The sequence below is a fragment of the Anabrus simplex genome, chromosome 9 (assembly GCF_040414725.1).
Source record: "Anabrus simplex isolate iqAnaSimp1 chromosome 9, ASM4041472v1, whole genome shotgun sequence".
NCBI classification, from domain to species: domain Eukaryota; kingdom Metazoa; phylum Arthropoda; class Insecta; order Orthoptera; family Tettigoniidae; genus Anabrus; species Anabrus simplex.
In genome coordinates this window covers 32,005,001-32,025,788 of record NC_090273.1, presented here as the reverse complement: position 1 = coordinate 32,025,788, position 20,788 = coordinate 32,005,001, and positions in this window count along the sequence as shown.

Genomic DNA, 20,788 nt, shown 5'->3' with positions numbered 1-20,788 from the left:
TAGGATCCGGATCACAAATAATTGGAGTGCCTTTGTACATTCTTGAGTAGAGTTTTAAGATAATATATAAAAACTTGAAGTTGAGGAATGCTATGAAGTTCTTAAGTTGTTGTTGAGGATATAAAACATATGTTAAAATGTTCATGTATACGTAGTCGAATCGTCGTTGAAAAAAAAAAAAAAAAACATGAGCCAGTATTGACGATCTTGTGAACGTGCCGATGTTAAGCTAACTTGCAGTTAAGGCAGTTTGTCAAGGAGTTGGGGATCATCCTTCGTTGTTTTGTAACAGCTGCTCTATATTGAAAATGTCACTGTTAATGTTGTTGTAGGAGCTAAAATGTTAAATAACGGTTCGGCGTTGGTTGTATTGCACAGTAGTGGCAAAAGGTGGGTGTTCCATTACTCATCGTACCCGTTACCCTGCCACTAGGAAAGATGGAGTTATAAATGATGGAGGTTTTGTTTGTTTCTCAGTTGGTTCTGAACGATGTTAACCTGACTGACCACAAACTCTACTTTTCTTATTAGGACGAGGCAAAGTTAGGACTAGGAAAGCAAAGGAGATAAATTCTAAATAGGGATTTTATACTGTAATGATTACGTTCTATCCTGAATCCAGTCGAGCAGGTCCCACTTTGAAAACTTGTCAATACGCGATTCAAATTCTAAAGCTAACTGTTTTATCGCAGGGAGTGTCTGAGGACATATTCAGCTCACGTGGTGTAGGTCTTTCTATTTGACACCCATGGGCGACCTGAGGTAGGGCGAGGGTGAAACCCATTGTCGGCACATAGCGTACTCCCGTCAAAAATCACCAAGGGACTAGCGTCTCCATTCGACGGATGAACTGAATCCAGTCTTTTGGCAAGAAATCTGGTCATTATCAATTGTATACCACCACCCGTCCTACCCTACCAGGCAACGCTCTCATAGTGTATATGTTTCCCCCACCTCTTAGCACGCTGATTTTCGATTCTCTGACTAGATGGATGAATACCCTAACTAAAGTAATGGCCGGTACCGCTCCAGTCATATATACTTAAACAGCTAGCATAAATAAATAAATAAATAAATAAATAAATAAATAAATAAATAAATAAATAAATAAATAAATAAATAAATAAATAAATAAATAAATAAATAAATAAATAAATAAATAAATAAATGAATAAATAAATAAATAAATAAATAAATAAATAAATAAATAAATAAATAAATAAATAAATAAATAAATAAATAAATAAATAAATAAATAAATAAATAAATAAATAAATAAATAAATGTCGTATGTGTGTATGTGTATTGCATCTCCTCCTAAACTACTGGAGCGATTTACACCAAACTTGGTACACTTACGACTTAGTATCAGGAGACAAACCGCGTGGGGTAAGATATCCCTAGTACCCTTAGGGGTGAGGGGCGAGGGGGTCACATGTAAAAATATACGAAAATAGTGTCGAATCCATCGTTTTCGGATTCGCTGAGATGAATAGTGATACTCCAGAATTTTTCCAAGTCCAGATTCATCCACCTTTTGGGTGGGGGGGGGGGGCGAGGGGAGAGTGATATAATATAGTAATAGGAAATAGTGTCGAATCCATCCTTTACAGGGTCGCTGAGATGAATAGTGACACTGCGGATTTCTTTTGGCAAACCGCGTGGGGCTAAGACACCCCATGCGCCCATACGGGCGGGGGGGGGGGGGGGGTCGCAATGGGGTGACATAAAATATTCGAAAATAGTGTCGAATCCATACTTTTTTATGGTCGCTGAGATGAATAGTGACATTCCGGAATGTTTAAAAATCCAAGTTCTGCCCCCTTTGGGGTGGGGGCGAGGGGGGAGTGATATAAGAAAATTAACGAAAATAGTGTCGAATCCATACTTTTCGGGGTCCAAGTCCAAGTTCAGCCCCCTTTGGGGTGGGGTCGAGGGGGGGAGTGATATATCAAAATGACCGAAAATAGTGTCGAATCCATTCTTTTCGGGGTCGCTGAGGTTAATAGTTAGACTCCGGATTTGTTTTGACAAACCGCGTGGGGTAAGACACCCCATGTACCCATGTGGGTGGGGGGAGGGGGTGATATATAAAATATTCGAAAATAGTGTGGAATCTATACTTTTCGTGGTCGCTGAGATGAATAGTGACAATTTGAATATTTTTAAAGTCCAAGCTCGACCCCCTTGAGGTGGGGGCGGGGGAGTGTTATATAAAATTAATCGAAAATAGTGTCGGATATATAGTATTCGGGGTCGCCAAGGTGAATATTGGCACTCAGGATTTTTAGTATCAGGAGAAAAACCGCGTGGGTGTAAGGCACCCCAGGAACCGTTAGGGGCGGGGGGCGAGTGGGGTGAGATACAAATATAATCGAAAATAGTGTCGAATCCATACTTTTGGGGTTCGCTGAGCTGAATAGTGACACTCCGGAATTTTTAAAGTCCAAGTTCTGCCCTCTTTGGGGTAGGGGCGAGAGGGGAGTGATATATCAAAATAACCGAAAATGTTGTCAATCCATACTTTTCGTGATCACTGAGATGAATAGTGATACTCTGGAATTTTTTAAAAGTCCAAGTTCCAAGGTGAATATTGGCACTCCGAATTTTTAGTATCAGGAGAAAAACCGCGTGGGTGTAAGGCACCCCAGGAACCGTTAGGGGCGGGGGGCGAGTGGGGTGAGATACAAATATAATCGAAAATAGTTTCGAATCCATACTTTTCGTGGTCACTGAGATGAATAGTGATACTCCGGAATTTTTAAAGTCCAAGTTCTGCCCTCTTTGGGGTGGGGGCGAGAGGGGAGTGATATATCTAAATAACCGAAAATGTTGTCGAATCCATACTTTTCGTGGTCACTGAGATGAATAGTGATACTCTGGATTTTTTTAAAAGTACAAGTTCCAAGGTGAATATTGGCACTCCGAGTTTTTAGTATCAGGAGAAAAACCGCGTGGATTTAAGGCACCACAGGAACCGTTAGGGTTGGGGGGCGAGGGGAGTGAGATATAAATATCATCAAAAATAATGTCGAATCGACTCTTTTAGAATTTTTTAATGTCCAAGTTTAGCCCCCTTCGGGGTGGGGTGGGGGGGGGGGGCGATGGGGGAGTGATATAAAAATAATCGAAAATAGTATCGAATTCATAGTTTTCAGGGTCGCTGAGATGAATAGTGAGACTCCGGATTTTTTATAAGTCCAGATTCAGCCTCCTTGGGGGTGGGGGCGAGGGGGGAGTGATACATAAAAGTAGTTGAAAATAATGTCGAATCCACATTTTTCGGGGTCACTGAGATGAATAGCGGCACTACGAATTTTTAGTATCATGAGACAAACCACGTGGGGGTTAGACACCCCAGCTACCCATAGGGGTAGGGGTGGAGAGGGGGTGAGATATAAAAATCATCCAAAGTATTGTCGAAAGCATACTTTTTGGGGTCGCTGATATGAACAGTGACATTTCAGAATTTTATAAACCAAGTTCAGCCCCTTCCGGCCGGGGGGGGGGGGGTGAGGAGAGATATAAAAAATCAACAAAAATAGTTTCGAAACCACAGTTTTCGTGGTCGCTCAGATGATTAGTGGCACTCCGGATGTTTTTAAAGTCCAAATTCAGGCCCTTTTTATGGTGGGGGGTGAATTGTGGCACTCCGGATTTTTTATGAGTCTATGTTCATCCCCCTATATGGTGGGGATTGTGGGGGAGTGAGATATAAACATGATTGAAAATAGTGTCGAATCCATAGGTTTTGGTGTCACTGAGGTGAACAGTGACACTCCGGATTTTTGAAGTTCAAGTTCATCCCCTTCGAGGTGGGGAAGAGGGGAGAGTGATATACAAAGTAATCTAAAATAGTGTCGAATCGGTAGTTTTCATGGGCACTGAGATAATTCGTCTCACTGCAAATATTTTATAAGTGTTAAGTAAAAATAAACGAAAATAGTTTCGAATCCATAATTTTGGGGCCCCTGAGATTAATAATGACACTCCAGTTTTTTTAATAAATCATAGTTCATCACCCTTTGGCATAGGGGGAGAAGGGGTAAAACAGAAATTTTCAAAAATGACCCAAATAATGGACATTACAGCGTAGCTTTCAAGTATGACTTACTATCTGGAGAAAGTACTGTTTACGATAAGACACCCCTGGAACCTCTAGAGGAGGGGTGATTTATATACTTAACTAAAAGCGAACAATAATACTTTTCCTGATTACTGGAGCGATTCAAAGAAACCTGCTACACTTATGAATTACTATCAGGAGATAAATTGGGTGGGGTTATGACAAATTAGCACCCCTATGGGTAGGTGTTGGAAAGGGTGAGATGTAAAAATAATCGAAAATAGGGTTCCATCAAAATTGGTTTCGGAGTCGCTGAAATGAATAGTGACACTCCGGTTGTCGTTTAAGTCCAAGTTGATCCCCAATTGGGAGGCGGGTGAGAAGAAGTGAAAAGAAAATATCCAAATGATCGAGTTTAAGGATGTTTGTGTGTACGCTCCAATATAAGTGTCAGCTGAACTTGGTACAAATATTGCCTACTATCTAGAAAAAAATACTGTGGGGGGAAAGACACCCCTAGAAGCCTTAGACAAGGGAACGAAATATAACAATATTAGTGTTGAATCCATACTTTTCGGGACTACGGGAGCGATTTCAAACAAAGTCACTTATGACTTATTATCAGGAGACAAAGTGCGTGGAGGTATGACAACGCTAAGCACACCCACGAGGGGGCGAGGTGTGGAAATAATCGAAAATAGTGTCGAATCCATTCTTTTCGGGGTCGCTGAGATGAATAGTAACGCTCCGAAATTTTTAGAAGTCCAAGTTCTGCCTCCTTTCGCATAGCGGTGAGAAGAAGTGAAAAACAAAGTTTCCAAAATGACCGAGATAATGGACGTATACGTGTATATTCCAGCATAATTCGGAACCAAAATTGGACCTACTGTCTGAAAAAAAACCTTTGGGGTAAGAGGACCCTAGCCTCTAAAGTAGAGCTGAAATATTAACATTAAACGAAAACGACCGATATCTGTGTCTAATCCATAGTTATGAGGATCGCTGAGATGAACTGTGACACTCTGGATGCCGTTTAAGGTTAAGTTTAGTCTTAATCGGCAGGCGAGTTAGAACCGGTAAAGAAAAGAAAATGTCCAAAGGGATAGAGTTTAAAGACGTATGTGTGTATGCTCTAGCATACCTCTCAACCATACTTGGTATACACATGACTTACTATATAGGAAACATTACTGTTGGGGTCAGATACACCTAGCACCCCTAGGGGCGAGGGCGAATTATAAAAAACACAGAAAGACGGGTAAAATATAAAAAATAATAGATAACGACAAATTTTCGTGTATAGTCCATACTTTTCGAGGTCGCTGAGGTGAATAATGACACTCCGGTTGTCGTTGTTCAGCCCCTATCGGCATGGATATTAGAAGGGGTGGAAAGGAAAATGTTCAAAATGACCAAAAATACGGATGTATTTATAATCCAGCATAGCCATCATATAAAATTGGTACACGTCTGACTTACTATCTGAAAAAAAAACTGTTGGGGTAAAACACCCCTAGCACACCTAGGGGGGATGGTGAAATATAAAAATAAACTATTTTTTACTGATATTAATGTCGAATACGTTCTTTACGAGGTCACAGAGTTGATCTGTGACAGTCTGGATGGTTAAGTCATACTTCAGCCGCAATCAATATGGAGGTTGAGAGGGGGTGAAAATGAATGTAAATATATTATGGATGTACTGTATGTGGGTATTTTCCAGAATTGCTCTCAACGAAACTTGGTACACATATGACTTACCATATTAGAAAAAATACTATGGAGATGAAAAATCACAGCCTCCGCTGGGGGTGGGGAATGAGACGGGCTGACGTGCAAAAATGATGGAAAATAACCGATGTTAATGTCGAAAGCCATTGTTTATGTGTCTCGTATACGAACTGTGACGCTCTTGATACCGTTTAAGTCCACGTTCAGTATCCATTGAGACAGGAACTGTGAAGGGCTTAAAAGTATATAGTATAAAATGACCGAGATTAGTGTTGAATACACTGCTTTTGGGGTCATTAGGCTGATTGTGACAGTCTCAATGACAGCCGAAATCGTGTGCATCCTTACGTACGGTGCGACTGGTAAATACATATTATTATTACTTTTTTTTGTGTGGAAAGAATCAAATATTTCCCAGTCAATTCTAGCTTCCACAAGGACAAGGTTTTACTCGAAAATTAAATAATCTAAAACTTGAAATCAAATACATCTAAATAACTCTAAAACTACATAATAGGTCGTAAAATCAATATCTCAAAAATAAATCAATAAGCATCCACTTCACACTTAACTAACTGGTAATACAAATACTAAAGGTAAACATTCAAAAGCTACCCGGACAACGCCGGTTACTACAGCTAGAAAATAAATAAATAAATACAACTCTTTAAGAGCAGAAAAGTCCCAAGTAGTTTCATAATGAAATGGTGCTAAGCAGGAACGTTAATAACAATGCCATTTACTTTTTACGTCCCACTAACTAATTCTTCGGTTTTCGGAGACGCCGAGGTGCCGGTATTTAGTCCCGCAGGAGTTCTTTTACGTGGCAGTAAATCTACGGACACGAGGCTGACGTATTTGAGCACCTTCAAATACCACCGGACTGAGCCAAGTTCAAACCTGCCAACTTGTTGTCAGAAGGCCAGCTCGTCAACCGTCTGAGGGACTCAACCCGGCAAAAGCTGGAACGAAAGAGGATTTGATTTATTTATAATGTAAATAAGTTTGAAGGACTTAACAGAATACAATGGGACAGGTTCGAAGATATTATGGTTTTGATTGTAAGCAATAGTTTTAGACGGCAGGTTATAAACTGCTACAGTAAAATAAAATCATTTTTTAAAAAGAAGAAAAAAGTTAAGAAGTAAATAATAATAATAATAATAATAATAATAATAATAATAATAATAATAATAATAATAATAATCAAGGTCATGTGCAACCACTGCAGCCTCCAGAATTTGAGCACAAAATTTGGCACAATCGAAAAAGTAACTGAGTTCCGATATCTCGGAGAAATTATAGTACCAACAGGAAAAGAATAGAAGGCCCTCGAGGTCCGCATCCAGAAAATGAAGAGAGCCCTTGGCCGAACGCGAAACATTTACAACAAAAAATGTCTTTCAATCTTCACCAAAATTCGACATTACAACACTGTGATCAAACCTGAAATACTATACGCGAGTGAAACACTGGATCTCCACAGGAAAGCAGTACTCGAAGACATCCTGAAAGAGGAACGTAAAATCATCAGAAAAATTCTCGGCCCAATACTGACTTACGAAGGATATAGACTGCAATCTCGTAGAAAAACTGAGGAGCTCTCAAACCTTGCGGCCGACATCAGAAAAAGACGCCTGAAATTTTACGGGCACATCAGACGCCTTCCAGAAAACAGACTGACAAGAATCTTACTTGAGGCAACAGAAAACATCAAAACAAATAGGTGGACAACGGAAATCCGCCAAGACCTGGAAAAATCAGGAATCAAAGTGGCCAACATCGCTAACCGAACCTGCTACAGAACGAAAATCAGCAAGTGGGAAGTAGACTCAGAGAGAAACCACAAGAAGAAGACAGGAGCTAAGTGGACAGAAGAATGAAGAACCACGATGAGAGAAAAATTGAAGGCTGCCTGGCAAAGAAGGAAATGCACAACTTCTAAGTGAGCTTTGCGTGATCAGTTTTCTGGTCTTTTTCGGATTTAATAATAATAGTAATAATAATAATAATAATAATAATAATAATAATAATAATAATAATAATAATAATAATAATAATATGAACAATTTACATTTGAGGACATCTAGTTTGCTTGCTTGTCAGTTTCAGTGTTCCGTTTCAGTTTTAGTCCATCAGATGGTATAGAAATGCATCTTTTGTTGGGCAGTCTATGTCTGAGTTTTAATTTTTTTTACGCTATCACCAAACATGTCACCGGACATCTATTATGCCGACATTGTACGCCATTAGAAGAACCGTTTTTCATAAATCCAACTACGTCTGGGAGTTAGTTACGAAGTAACTATTTGTTTTTAAGCTGGACCGCTTTATACTGTACATGATTCACAATTGTTTGCAAAGCAAACATAACTTAGAAACTTTAGAAGTTTATGAAAACATCCCTCCATTTTTACTGTTATTGATTTGAATCGGTTGTTTACATCAGCAATATCATACGATCCATTGACTATTTGTGTTATCACTGTGGTCTTCTGAATTGAAAGGACTCTCGTATCAAAGGACGATGTTACAATCGTTCCAGGTAGTAGCTAGATAGGTATCCTGAACGCAACCAGTAATAATGATCGGATCTAGTTATCGAATGGCTCAAGATAGTAATAGAACATGTGTACCAGACAACTGGAAGCCAATATCGAGGTCTACTGAAGCTTCTCTCTCTCACAAAGAACACGTGGGCCATAATATTGGTTTACATGGAGCAGATGAGCGCTCAACTGCAGGTACGGAGACTCCCTCACTGTCAGATCTCAAGTTACAAAGGATTGTATTTACCTCTCTGTGGAGATTCGTTTATAGAGCTTCCCCGTGTATGGTCGGCAGCTGATATTGGGAAAGCCGGCTAGATAACTGAACCGGTGTGCGTGTCATGTAATGGCACATATGACTTTAACAGTCCACTGTCAAGTATCTAAACGGAAGTTCATTAAGACAGACTTTGAATTCACTGTTGATAATACATCTCCTCTAGGTTCCGTAATTATCTTCTCTGGCGATGATCACCTGCGTTTTGAAGGAGGAGATACGCCTTTATTGGTCAAATAATTCCATTTTCAGTTTCTTCTCACGTGACAAAATCTACAAAATCAGGCTGCATACATACAAACTTTAATGTGAGGGAATCATGTGTCCATATTTGGGCTTAGAGTACCGGCGCTAACGAACCAACCAAGTGAGTGAGACTCCGTTTGATTGGAAAGGTGTGACATGAGAGAAATTTGCAGACGGTGATTACGCCCAGTCCCCTAGCCAGACGAAATAACTAGTGAAGGTTAAAATTCCTAACCTAGGAAGGAATTTAAACTAGGACACCTGGGATCAAAGTCCATCACGCTAACCATTTATCCACCAAGCCGGGCATAAATTGGCTTCTGAGGGCACTAATATCACTAAATGAGGTGGATGAATCAATGGACCTTTTTCACTCACCCCCCTCTAAAATGAATTTTAGGTCCTCTTTGTATCAATATTTGTATACAAATATCTCTGCATTTAGTTTAAATTTGGTAATTATTTTAGGTAATTAATTTTATTTATTTAAGGTGTATTTATTGCAGGCCTATATAAGGTATTTTTTTACAAGATGCTTTACGTCGCACCGGTGACCATGGCGTAGGCAGGGGCTAGGAGTGGGAAGAAAGCGGCCGTGGCATTAATTAAGATTCAGCCCCAGCATTTGCCTAGCGTGAAGATGGGAAACAACGGAAAACTATCTTCAGAGCTGCTGACAGTTGAGTTCGAGCCCATTATCTCCCGAATGCAAGCTCACAACTCTGCGCCCCTAACCGCATGGCCAACACGCTCCGTATATAATGTTTTATTGAATTACCTGTAATTGGGTAAATAACCTGTTGGTGATAAATCTATCTATCTATTTATCTATCTATCTATCTATCTATCTATCTATCTATCTATCTATCTATCTATCTATCTATCTATCTATCTATTGTAATGAACGCATGTTAAGAATACATTTTTTTATGTTTGTCTACCCCTTAGCCCCGTTCCCTGATGCAGGATCGGAGATTAGGCGAGATGAAGTTATATGTTATGTTTTTACGGCAGGATGCCCTTCCCTACGCTAATCTCAGTTGAGGATCTAATGATGATGAAATGAATAAAGGTGAAATACATTGAGTAAGGAGGTCTAAGGAATTAGCTGTGGTCTATGAATAGGAATGCTCCCGGTAATTTCCTGAAAGTAATTTTTTTTGCTAGTTGTTTTACGTCGCACCGACACAGATCGGTCTTACGGTGACGATGGGACAGGAAAGGGCTAGGAGAGGGAAGGAAGCGGCCGTGGCCTTAATTAAGGTACAGCCCCAGCATTTGCCTGGTGTGAAAATGGGAAACCACGGAAAACCATTTTCAGGGCTGCCGACAGGGGGTTCGAACCTACTATCTCCCGAATACTGGATACTGGCCGCACTTAAGCGACTGCAGCTATCGAGCTCGGTCCTGAAAGTAAAGTAAAACTGGGAAACCACCGACAACCATTCTCAGGACAGTCGACGATGGGGTTCGAACCCATTTATTTCCCGAATGCAGAGTTTGGCTTCATAGACTTATGCGCACTCTCCGTTCGGTAAGCATGCAGAACTGTGGACTTTTGAAAATTTATGCTAACGAAAGCTGTAAAATTCTTCCCCCCCCCCATCTCCTATTTTAGTGTAACCAAAAATAAATAATTATTCATTCACAGCTGACTACAATCGTAGAAGAAAGAAGTCATCTAGTCCTTCTTATGATGACATTATTAACAAGAGAGAGGGTAAAGGTATGCTGATGTTGGACTCCCAAGACCTCCGAATCTAATTGCTTTGTGGTGGTAAGAGAACAAGTGTTAGTCAAGAGAGGTCGGGCTGAGTGCCCCAGACAATTGAGGCGCTGGCTTTCTGACCCCAACTTGGCAGGTTCGATCCTGGCTCAGTCCGGTGGTATTTGAAGGTGCTCAAATACGTCAGCCTCGTGTCGGTAGATTTACTGGCACGCAAAAGAACTCCTGCGGGACTAAATTCCGGCACCTCGGCATCTCCGAAAACCGTAAAAGTGTAGTTAGTGGGACGTAAAGCAAATAACATTATAATGATTAAAACTATGTTAAGACGAACGTTCTAAACATAATCCCACTCATTGCGTCGTGTTTTGTCGGATTCTAGTTGGATAGACATTACGCGAGATTATTATTATTATTATTATTATTATTATTATTATTATTATTATTATTATTATTATTATTATTATTATTATTACTCGTATTATTAAACGTGTGGCTTTCAGTATCGGGAATATCCGATCCGAAGACATGTCCGGTCCGCGTGGTGCAGGTCCTACTTTTGACACCCATGGGCGATCTGCACGTATGAGGGTAAAATCTGGTGTTGGCACATAGCTTGCCTCTGTCGGAGAGTTCTGCTCAAGGCTTAACGTCTCCATCTGACGGATGAATCACTATCAGCAGCGTTATATGACATTACTACAAATGAACATTGGGGATAGCTTTTATAATTGAATCCAGACTTCTGACACCGCAATCTAGTGATTAGAAATTGTTAACCACAACCTCCCCTTCCCTGCTCGTCAACATTCTGGTGGGTTTTTTTTGTTCCAGCAACGAGTCTGGAACAACATAGCCACGGGGTCAGACCATTTTAGATTTTAAACCTTAACGATCATGGCCACCAGGCGGGATTGGCGTGCAGGGTGCAGGAAGCCAACACGGACTAACGGTATTTAAACCACCTCATCCATGGTCGAACCCAATAGTTATAAAAAATGCGAAAAATCCAAGCAAGCAAACTTCCTTCATGTATCTCGTAATACGGTGATCATACAGCAGTCATGGACCTCCACTTTTACATTATATCCGAACCATAAGGTTGTGAATTTTTATTCGATTCGCGACCACCAGGATCAAAAGCCATTGACTATGGACTCAACTGTATATCTAAGCAAAAGGTTTCATGTGTTCTGTAACCTATTACGATTGCATAGAACGATTTTCATGAACATTAGGCGTATGGTGTTGTTGTAGGCCTACTATTTATGCAACCATACCTACTGGATTGTGTTGCAGGCAATCTAGAATCTGATAATCTATAAATTGCATAAAAATCCTTTCACTACGTGAGTGACACGGATCAGCTGCCAATGTGATGTGCTTTAGAATTCCTGACTTGGAGGATGAATGAAGGCCGACTCCTCAGAGCGAGCCATGTATACACAGACGGGCTGTATTTTGAAGTTCGATACTAGAGGTCTTCCTGGCTGTCCATGTTGCTCTTTTTGTTGGGTGACAAACCTCTGCGCACTCCCCACCCCATCAGAATGTAGCAGCAGATGGCGAGAGGGTAAGACGAGAGCTCTAGACATCGGACACCCTGACAAACTTCCTCTCTGCTGGCAACAGCTGGAAATACAGAATCAGCGCCTGGGTCCAGAGGTCCGTAAGGCCGTAAAAGAAGCACTGCGAGCAGGAGACGTATTACGTGATGAAAACTGCCGTGGTATGTACAACCTCCACGTGCGCCTTATTAGTTCAGCCCAAGTAAGTCATTATGACTTCCTGTTACGTACTTTTTAATATAACTCCAAGAGCGCGGTGCTGCAATTACGGCGCATTTTCTTCTCGCTTCTAGTGTCATAACATCAAATGATAAACCAGCAGGAGTAAAGACATTTATGTTAATCGCTTCGTACACGTGTCAAGTACTTAGCTGACTATTTTGAAGAGGCTACACTTAGAGGCACAACATATTTGCAGAAACGAAATTTCACGAGTTTTAACAACATGTTTTCGGTTAAACGAACTTACCTTGCTTTTCGATAAGTACAGAACTTAAGTGATATTCATATAATGTAATGTCTGAAAAGTGTTCTAAATTTACGTGGGTAAAAAGTAAGAAACGGAAGAAATAAAGACGGAGAGAAGAGAAAGGACAAGGAAGGAAGTAAGGTTGAAAGAAAGAGGACAAGAGGGAAGGAGAGGAGGAAGGATGAATGGAAAGAAAGAAGCGGAAAAGAAGGTAGGGAAGGAACGAAAGAGACAAGTTAGGAAGAAATGTAAGTGGGAAGAAAATAAGGAAAGAAGAGAATGGAGAGCAAATAAGAAATACCGGTTTGAAAGGAAGGAAGAAAGAAAGAAAGAAAGAAAGAAAGAAAGAAAGAAAGAAAGAAAGAAAGAAAGAAAGAAACGAATAAATACATACAGTATGGTAAAAGAAAGGAGGAAGGAAAGAAATTTGAACGGAAGGAAGTTAGGAAAGAAGGAGTGAAGTTGAGAAGGAAAACATACAAGGAAGTAGAGGAGATAAAATTGAAGGAAATTGGAGGAAAGGTAGTAAAGTAAGAGGGAAACAAAGCAGAAAGAAAGGTGGGAAAGGAAAAATATACCGTATAGAATTATTTTCTTTCAAATATAGAGAATAAATTTTTCAATTTCTGATAGCCACTGAAATATATCGTTAGGTATTTCCACATCGGAATTTCCTGCTTTCTTCAGTTGAAGAACTGATGAGTGGGATAGTTGTTCTATTCATACACGTGGGCAAATACCACAGGGTTCAGAGCCTCGTTAATCATGGAACACAAAATAATTTTCTGCAGAACGTTGGCGTTTTTAATGGAAAAAATTAAATAATGTGTCTAAATTTTGTTAAGGTTTATTTTAATGCTTAATAATAACGAAAATACTTAAACAGAGCTTTGAGAATGTTACCAATATGAACAATATAACTAATGACTACTTTTAAGGTCCAAATTTCTAAACTTTATATTTGAGGAAAGTCCCAACATACAGATTCAAATTAATTAGTCATCCTAGCTATGATATATAAAATTAATATACATGAAACTTGTTACGATAAATTTCTTCTGTGTTTAACATGTTGAATTCCCATACAAATAGCTTCTTAAAACCATTGTTGTGAAACACTCCATAGGATTTTTAATATCAGTTTAAAGGGTGAGTTATGTCTTGATATGAAGTCAAAACGAAATGTGTTGATAATAAAACGGGTTGTGGCTCCTTGATTTGAGAGTATTTCTTCTGTTGTTGAACCAGACAAAAAATGTGAACTCGCCAATGTTGAGGTGTGGAATCCACAATCAACAATATTGTTATTCTCTCCACTAGTGTAAAAATCACATCACACTTAGTAACTTAATGCAATCAACATACTTCAAGTCCCGAAACAAGACTTTTATGGACCCACCAATATTGATTATTTTTAATGAAAACGAACATAATTCAACTACAAGTGTACCTAGAACTTCTATTTGAACGTTCACAATTTATCATCGGTTTTAAATGTTATGATTTATCTCATGATTCTTGGTTTGTGTCTCACTATTTTTATAAATCTCGTTTTTTTTATTTGCTGTATATATACATATTACTCTAGCTGATGATGTCCTCTAGGGGACGAACCATGTACTAGTTTAAGGTAACAACAGGTATCGAACAGGTGGATCCTTAAATATAATATTTGAGTGCATTTTAAAGTATTTTCAACTTAATTTTATTCTCTGTAAACGTTCCTAGACAGTAAACACATTATATGAACATGGCTCCCCTTTTGTGTAGAGAAAGATTTTCCTTTCTTTCTTAAAAATAAGTTTCGTACTATTTGCCTGCGGAAATAACTGATCATGGATCGTCTCCAGTTAATGATCTTGTCTTTGGAGGTCCAGTGTTCGGCGAGCAGAGTGTAGCGGTGTGTGGACAGCCCGACACACGTACCGGAAGAGATCAATCACCCACTTCAAACCCGCGGACCGCCAGACCATCAGACCATCGATTGCCCCTTGCCCAATTAGGTCGCATGATTTAGCCAGCTTCCCCTCAAGAGGCGAGTCGTCTGAGGAGGAAGTCATCACAAAGAACCTCAGCTAGGGGTGTACAGCCTGCATTCCGCTTTGACATGCAAACTTGAATTGCGTCTTCAAGATGATGCTTCATAGGAATCTGCAGGGTGTGATTCGTATCGATTGGGCAGGTTTTCTCTAAACGAAACAGCTCGTCGTAAGGTTGACGTTAGGTATTCAATAAAATACAAATTACATATTTACGTGTCTCCGATGGTATACAGTAAAAGACAACCGGCATCATAGTGGGCAATGGAAACGCCACTAAATAAATAAATAAATAAATAAATAAATAAATAAATAAATAAATAAATAAATAAATAAATAAATAAATAAATAATTAATTAATTAAATAAATAAATAAATAAATAACAGTTTTTATACCCACACTCTTATTTTACTTATATTATTTGTTACAAACTAACTTATCTGGCTAGTCGCCCGGCGCCGAGCATGGCTAATTATGTGGCCCAAAATACAAATGGTAATTTTGGAAAATAAATAAAAGGAAAAAATGAAAAGAACCGTATTGAAGCCTTTGAGATATGGAGCTGTCGTAAGATAATAAAAGTGACGTGGAGAGATAAGATGTCAAACACCAGACTTCTAGGTATTGTGAATCCTTCGCACCATCCGTAACTGTCGCCTTGGATGGTGGAATCACACACTGCGCTACAAGAAGTTGGTGAGAACTGTGGCAGAAGGCTTGATTGAAGGGAAACAGGCACGAGGAAGACCTAAAAATATGTTTCTTAAACAAATTCTAATTGACATCCAGACACAGATTTATGTTTCATTGAAGGAAGCTACAAATGACAGGATAATGTGGAAATGGTTAATGGCACCTGATCATTCTTAGGACTGTAAACCAATGATGATGATGATGATGATTAATTTTGGTAATTTTGTACGTCATGTAACGTATGTCCTAATTGTCCTAAGTGTCTGGCTCCATGGCTAAATGGTTAGCGTGCTGGCCTTTGGTCACAGGGGTCCCGGGTTCGATTCCCGGCAGGGTCGGGAATTTTAACCTTAATTGGTTAATTTCGCTGGCACGGGGGCTGGGTGTATGTGTCGTCTTCATCATCATTTCATCCTCATCACGACGCGCAGGTCGCCTACAGGAGTCACATCAAAAGACCTGCATCTGGCGAGACGAACTTGTCCTCGGTCACTCCCGGCACTAACGCCATTTCATTTCATTGTCCTAAGTCTACCGCAGTGGTACCTGTATGCCAGGCGTAGTATTTTCTGCTGATTGATACACACGTCTTGGGTCGGAAGTTACATTCGAAAGTCGATATGAAGGAAATTAAAAACAAATTCTCACATTTTTCCACCCCGCATGATTTTTCCGTAAGGATTGCAGGATAACCTGGCCTCACCACCTCGGGAGTCTAAGGATCCCACATGATGTTCAGAGCTGATACTTAGGCAGTAAAAGCGCCGATTTTCCTAACATTTTATTGCAAATTTTCGATGTTCGCAGTCACTTCTTCACAAATTGTACTTCTATTCTCTATAACGTCTCATGTATTCATTAGCCTGTCTATTTCTAAACAAAACTAGGCTAGAATTTTTAAAATCGATTGTCGTGCTCACCGGCTGTGGAGCTCCAAGCTGCACAAAATTGGGAGCTCAAAGCACGAGGCCCCGGCGTGGAGGGGTTGCGTCATCATTATACCCTGGATTTTGAGGTACTGTAGTAATAGTTTAGAATGCAAACTAATTGGAAGTATCCTCTAGCCCGTTGTTCCGTTACGTCTAGAGAGAAACATACATTTGAGAGGTTATGATGGGTCGTACCCCTTGAATCTTATGCAAACCTCATAGCATAAGCATTGTGCCGAATAGCGTATACTTGTTACCAGTTTCAGTATGTTTGCATTCTGGCCTTTAATTGCATAAACATTCAGGCTCTAATCATCGCGCTAAATGCATTATTGCGACATTTAGCTGGGGCGTTAAATTACCTAGTAATATCGGAATATCTAATACATAATCTACAGTTTGCTAGAAATAATCATTGACAAAACAACTAATTTTCGTAACGCTAATTTTCCGTGTATGCTGTAGAATGAGACTTCGCCACGTTAACATGAATCAGTAAATACAAACAGAACTCAAATAAAGGTGATGTGAAAATGCTGCTTGCAGTTTCATGCCATTTCCAAGGTATTCGCGGTGTTTTCATCAGTGAAGACGAACTGTTATCGTGCCAGATACGACCATGTCGCGTGCATCTGATACACCTTCTATCGTGCAGGATGTGACCTGTCTTGAAAACCAAATTTTCATTTAATAAGCTAAGTTATCGGCCTTTATAAGGTAAGCTATATCAGAACCAGAAAAAAGTTAGAAAATAAGCCAAAAATTTATAGCACTGCTTACCGCTTGGGGAACAAAATTGTTCTTTGTTCTGTTCAAATAGCGAACTACTATAACCGCAAACCGTCCACAACATTTAATTATTAAATTAATGATATTAGTAGACGAATAAGTTTGAATGGTGTGTTTAAAAGTAGGAATCACAGTATGAAGATAAAGTTGGAATAGAAGTGGACATATTGGGGCAAATATTCGTTTGCACGTTTGCAAGAAGAGGTGTAACGTAACGCGACAAGATGTGTGACGGAAGTGTAACCATAACAACCGTACAGGCAGTGATGCAAGGTATGGACGGATGGTCAGACAGTGTCTTGTAGCTCGTTGCCATCTGAAATTAGCAGCCGTTGATGGATGGTCATGACCGGGAGACATATTTATGACCACTTGATTTTCGCAAAGGAAAATGCAGTTCCTTTTTTTTTTAAAGCTTTGCTGAACAATGCTGAAGACTTTGACTTGCAATACTCATTACAACCATCCTGAAGGGGTTACTTGTTAACTGATTTTATTTTATTTTCTTCTTTCCATTCTGAACTTCGTTTTCTTCGTTTTTTCCATGGCATCTACAGCTGAAGTCTCTTCTTCATTTCCTGACTCATCTTCATTCTGATCAGTATCATCTATAATATTATGACTGTTTATGTTCTCCAGTGTTTCTTCTTGAGTCAGCTATGTTGTTGTTTGAGTCCTCAGTCCATAGACTGGTTTGATGCAGCTCTTCATGCCACCCTATCCTGTGCTAACCTTTTCATTTCTACCTAACTACTGCATCCTACATCTGCTCTAATCTGCTTGTCATATTCATACCTTGGTCTACCCCTACCGGTCTTACCAACTACACTTCCTTCAAAAACCAACTGAACAAGTCCTGGGTGTCTTAAGATGTGTCCTATCATTCTATCTCTTCTTCTCGTCAAATTTAGCCAAATCGATCTCCTCTCGCCAATTCGATTCAGTATGTCTTCATTTGTAATTCGATCTATCCATCTCACCTTCGGCATTCTTCTGCAACACCACATTTCAAAAGCTTCTATTCCCTTTCTTTCTGAGCTAGTTATCGTCCATGTTTCACTTCCATACAATGCCACGCTCCACACGAAAGTCTTCAAAAACATCTTTCTAATTCCTATATCTATGTTCGAAGTGAGCAAATTTCTCTTCTTAAGAAAGCTCTTCCTTGCTTGTGCTAATCTTCATTTTATGTCCTCCTTACTTTTGCCATCGTTAGTTATTTTACTACCCAAGTAACAATATTCATTACTTCCTTTAAGACTTCATTTCCTAATTTAATATTTCCTGCATCACCTGCCTTCGTTCGACTGCACTCCATTACTTTTGTTTTGGACTTATTTATTTTCATCTTGTACTGCTTACCCAAGATTTCGTCCATACCATTCAGCAGCTCCTCGAGATCTTCTGCAGTCTCAGATAAAATAAAAATATCATCGGCAAATCTCAAGGTTTTGATTTCCTCTCCTTGGATTGTAATTCCCTTTCCAAATTCCTCTTTGATTTCCTTTACTGCCTGTTCTATGTAAACATTGAAAAGGAGGGGGGACAAACTGCAGCCTTGCCTCACTCCTTTCTGGATTGCTGCATTTTTTTAAGGCTCTCAATTCTTATCACTGCAGACTGATTTTTATACAGATTGTAGATAATTCTTCGTTCTCGGTATCTTATCCCTATCATCTTCAGAATCATAAATAGCTTGGTCCAATCAACATTATCGAATGCCTTTTCTAGATCTACGAATGCCATGTACGTGGGCTTGTCCTCCTTGATTCGATCCCCTAAGATCAGACGTAAAGTCAGGATTGCTTCACGTGTTCCTACATTTCTTCTGAAGCCAAATTGATCTTCTCCCAACTCAGCTTCAACTTGTTTTTCCATTCTTCTGTAAATAATACGTGTTAAAATTTTACAGGCATGAGATACTAAACTAATGGTGCGATAGTTTTCATACCTGTCAGCACTGGCTTTCTTGGGAATAGGTATAACAACATTCTGCCGAAAATCGGATGGGACTTCTCCTGTCTCATACACCTTACATACTAAATGTAATAGCCTTTCCATGCTGGTTTCTCCTAAGGCAGTCAGTAATTCAGAGGGAATGTCATCAATTCCAGGTGCCTTGTTCCTATTTAGGTCGCTCACTGCTCTATCAAACTCTGACTCAAAATTGGGTCTCCTATTTCATCAGCATCAACAGCCTCTTCTTGTTCCAGAACCAAATTATCTACATCTTCACCTTGATACAACTGTTGGATATGTTCCTGCCATCTTTCTGCTTTGTTCTCTTTCCCCAGAAGTGGCTTTCCATCTGAGCTCTTATTTCATACACCTAGATTTCCTTTCTCCAAAGTTTTCCTTGATTTTCCTGTATGCAGCATCTACCTTTCCTAGGACCACACAACCTTCGACATCCTTGTACTTCTCCTTCAGGCAGTCTACCTTAGCTACCTTGCACTTTCTATCCACTTCATTCTTTAATCGCCTGTATTCTTTTCTGCCCTCTTCATTTCTAGCATTATTGTATTTTCGTCTTTCATCAATCAGGTCTAGTATCTCCTGAGTTATCCACTCATTCTTCGTTGATCTTTTCTTTCTTCCTAATATTTCTTCAGCAGCCCTGCTGACTTCATTTTTCATGACTACCCACTCTTCCTCTATTGTGTTTCCTTCGGGTTTTTCATTTAGTCCTTTTGCAATATGTTCCTTGAAACAATCCCTCACACTCTTTTCTTTCAACTTGTCTAGATCCCATCTTTTTGCATTCTTCCCTTTCTTCAATTTCTTCATCTTCAGATGGCATTTCATGACCAACAAGTTGTGGTCAGAGTGCACGTCTGCTCCTGGGAATGTTTTGCAGTCCAACACCTGGTTTCTGAATATCTGCGTAATCATAATGAAGTCTGTTTTACACCTTCCGGTGTCTCCAGGTCTTGTCCACGTATAGAGCCGTCGTTTATGGTGTTTGAACCAAGTATTGGCAAGGACTAAATTATGATCAGTACAGAATTCAACCAGCCGACTTCCTCTTTCGTTCCTTTGTCCCAATCCGAATTCTCCTACTGTATTACCTTCTCTTCCTTGGCCTACCACTGCATTCCAGTCTCCCATCACAATTAGATTATCGTCACCTTTTACATATTGTATTAAATCTTCTACCTCTTCATATGTTCTTTCGATTTCCTCATCATCCGCTGCGCTAGTAGGCATATAGACCTGCACTATTGTGGTGGGCATTGGTTTGGTGTCTAACTTGACGACAATAATTCTTTCACTATGCTGGTCATAGTAGTTTACCCGCTGCCCTATTTTCTTATTCATTATTAAACCAACTCCTGCATTTCATCTGTTTGATTTTGTGTTGATAATTCTGTAGTCGCCTGACCAGAAATCCTGTTCTTCCTGCCGACGTACTTCACTTATACCAACTACATCTAACTTTAGTCTGTCCAGCTCCCTTTTCAGATTCTCTAACCTACCGCAACGATTCAAACGTCTAACATTCCACGCTCCGACTCGCAGAATGTCAGTATCCATCTTCCGGATGATCGCCCCCTCTCTTGTAGTCCCCACCCGGAGATCCGAATGGGGGACTAGTTTACCTCCGGCATAGTTTACCCGGGAGGAAGCCATCATCAGTACATCATTCAGAGAGAGCTGCATGTCCTCGTGAGTTAGTTACGGCTGTAGTTTCCCGTTGCTTTCAGC